This window comes from Nannospalax galili, unplaced genomic scaffold (assembly GCF_000622305.1).
Source record: "Nannospalax galili isolate Female #2095 unplaced genomic scaffold, S.galili_v1.0 scaffold709, whole genome shotgun sequence".
In the NCBI taxonomy this organism is placed as follows: Eukaryota; Metazoa; Chordata; class Mammalia; order Rodentia; family Spalacidae; genus Nannospalax; species Nannospalax galili.
In genome coordinates this window covers 592,921-596,767 of record NW_008360314.1, presented here as the reverse complement: position 1 = coordinate 596,767, position 3,847 = coordinate 592,921, and positions in this window count along the sequence as shown.

The window sequence follows — 3,847 nt, the reverse complement described above, 5'->3', positions numbered from 1 at the left end:
AATATTTTTCTCTGTCTGAGTTGAAGCTGCAATTTATAGGTTGCTGATTAGTGAATACTTACTCTGTACAGAACAGCACATTCTGTGCATGGCTCAATTGCTGTTCCAAATGAAATCTACCTCCTGTTTATTTATTTATTATCTGTTATTTATTATTTACTTATTTGTTTATTTATTATTTATATTTTTTATGAAATTACCTAACCACATAATCTCTTCTACTGATTAACCTGAAAAGTGAATAAAATAAAAAGTCACATTTTAGTATGAAGTTTCTTGGTTAGACTTGACAGAATATTAGTAGCTTACTATTTAAGACAGAATAGATAGATCCAGAAGGATGGGATGCCAATTTGTATTTGTTTCAGATTTCTATTAGGAAATTCAGAGGGCCACTATTTTCAGCCAGAGGTTATCAGGTTTAGTCCTAAGCACTTTTCAGCAGCAGTCTCCCCCCTGGTTTCTGTATATACTGTGCCTAAAGACCATGGAAACCTGATATGATTGGTCTGGGATAGAGTTGCCCATTTGTGTATTATAATTTTCAAAGTTTTGAGAATTCTTATAAAATATTAACAGCATTTCTAGGTAGCTGTATTTGTTACTTTTCTCATTGTTGTGACAAAATATCTGAAAAAAGCAAATGAAGGAAAGGTTGGTTTATTTGAGTATCATTCTGGGTACAGTATAACAAGGTTGAGATGCTGTGGTGGTATTTGCTGGGCACACTGTGTCTGCAGCCTGTTGGCAAGAGCAGGAAGCAGCTGGTTAAACTCTGACTGTAGGAAGGAAGCAGAGAAAGACAAATCCTGGTGTTGTGTGTCTTGTTCTATTTTACTCAATCTAGGATTTAGCACACACAAAGTCTGCCCATATTCAGGGTGGGCCTTGCAACCTCAGTTAAATCTCTCTATGAACATCCTCAAAGACATACCTTAGAGGTTTATATTCTAGGTGACTATAAATCCCATCAAATTTTAAATCAACTTAACCATCATACTACCTTAAAACAGCTTTACTTGTCCTTGGTTGAATGTTTGTGCATCATAACAATCCAAATTCAGAGTCATATTTGGAGGTTTGGAGTCATTTGGAAAGCCCTTGCTTGGCCATGAATTTAAAATATGTGTATAGTTCTAGACAGCTATCTAGATTCATGACAATCGAGACGTAACAGCTATCCTGCAGGAATTGTTCAATGGTTCTTGCTATATTCACAACTCTAGTAAGACTGAGGAAATATTCTTAGTTTTTAAAATTTAGTTTGAATACTCAGAAAGTACCTTTGTTTGAGACATTCTTTACACTTTATACTTTGATAGAATCTTCACTTAATGCCATTGAAAGCATTAGAAAAGGCCAGTTATTCAAGTACAGTTCTGTCGAATGTTTTTAATTAGCTGCCTGCTTATTACTGACGTGGTACAAGACTATAGGGAAGTGATGATCGATAAGGTAATTATAATGAGAGTACAGTGGTTTCAAAATTTAAGTAGATGAACCGAAAATAATAATATTGTGGTTAATTATTCCTATCCCATCTCAAAATGCTGAGTGAGTGGAAATTGATGCAAGTTCTTGTTTTTCCTGCTTAGTGTGCCCAGTATTTTAACAGGGAGATGAAAGGAAATAGCACAGAATGACTGAAGCAACCATGTCATTAAATACAATATGAATATGCAGTATGGTAAGTTACATGGTTTCTTCTTTATTAAGACTGTTTTTCTCTCCATTTTACCAATCTTAATAAATCTTTGATGTGATATTTGAAGGTATATTTAACAAAATTTCTAGGCAAATTTGTTTTACCATTTCGAATTATTTTACTCACCTCTCAACTTTAGGTATTCTCTTTTGTAGGATGACTTTTTACTGAACACAGCTGTGCAACTCATAAAGTACAAATTTTTCATTAACAACAGATTTCTCTCCTGTCTGCTGAACACAATGAGGAAAAACAGATGTTTGTCCTATATTGCTAAGACAGGATGTTATCTGTATTTCTTACACAATGCAAGCTCAAGTGCAATAAGAATGGATTTTTTTTTTTTGATCTTTTTAAGACAGGGTCTCCCTGTAGCCCCAGCTGTCCTGGAACTCACTATGTAAACCAGGCTGACCTTGAACTCACAGAGATCCACCTGCCTCTGCCTCCTGAGTGCTGGAATTAAAGGCATGTCCAACCATACCTGGCCAAGAATGGAATATTTTAAACTGTAGAAATATGAGGTAAAAATACTTCTAAATGTTTTCATTTATTTTTTCAAATCATAATGTCCTCAGGTACCAGAATCGTAATCTATAAAATTAGTTTAAATTAACAATCTTTACTTACATTCCAGGAGGCATTTCAGTGAGACAAATTTTAGAATGGCATGTTTGCTTACACATTTATGAATTAATCCATCTATCTCATACATAGGCTCATACATATCTCATACATATCAAAACTGAAGCTTAAAAGATGTTGAAAGTTTATGCACACTCTATTATTTTGTAGCTTACAGCTTTATTGGTTATCAAGGTTAGTTATAATTTCCACATTTTCTTAACTTTTGTCTTGTGCATAAGTTGAAAACATTCCTTTTAAAATAAGTTTTAAAAATATTTTATTTATTATTTTTATTTTATGTGTATGAGTGTTATGCCTGAATGTAGATAAGTGCACCCATGTTATGCAATGCCCGTGGAGGACAGAAGAGGCTGTTGGATCCCCTGGAACTGGAGTTACAGACTATTGTTAGCTGCTATGTGGGTGCTGGGATTTGAACCCAGGCTTTCCGCAAGAACAGTCAGTGTTCTAAACCTCTGAGTCATCTCTCCATCCCCTAAAATAAATTTTTACTCAAATTTTTTGCTAAGATGGAAGGCTTAAGTTGGCATTCTTGGCTTTTTCACTTAAGTTCTGAAAACTGTTTTCTAAAGAATCATTTATTGACATCAGGGACATTCCCTGTCTCTTCTTTATCAACTTAGTAAGGCCCAGGAGGGTTCCAGAATCTCTGCTCATTACTTGATTCTGTCATAGCCAAGTCAGTTCCAGAAATTGTGACTCATCTGAGTCCCAGTGTTTTTTTCTGTTGAACTCATTGGCTCTATGTTTAATAGCAAGTGTGTGAAAAGTCACCAAAGTCTAGTTTCTATATGTCAGTGCACTCTCATTTCAAAACCTGGTAGGGTTGCAAGGTGACTAGCACAGTGAGTGTCTGGTGTTTTACTTGTAATAGAAGAAGGAAAATTTGATCCCTACATACTGTGAGGTTATAATGTTTTCCACACTACTTCTTTTAAATTTTAATTGATTCAGGAATTTTACATAATGGATTTTGATCATATCAGCCCCCCTCATTCACTTCCCATCCCAACATTAATGGCCACCTCCAACTTTATGTCCTCTATTATTATTTGCAGTTTAAAAAAGTTTTATTGAATCTAATCTCTGTTTCCCAAGTGCTCTGGAATGTGGGTTGATCCCTTGGAGTCTGGTCAACCAACTAGGCAACACACATATAAGAAAAACTAACTCTCCCTCCTCAAGTCTTCATCAAACACCAATAAATCTTCAGCTAGGCTCGGGGTTTCCTGATCACTTCCCACATACATTCTGGATTTTTGTCCTACTTGGGTTTGTATAGGTCTTGGGGATGCTGTCATAAGTGGTATGCTTAGGAAAGGTAATTTCTTGTCTACTTATGGAATGACGTGAATTTCTAAAATATATTTTATAATATTCTATTAACATAAAATACTGATTCAGGATGAGTATATAGCCAATTAAGAAACATTACTAATTTTCCCGGGACAAATTAATACTTTTGACATTTTCTGCAAATGTCATCACATGAGG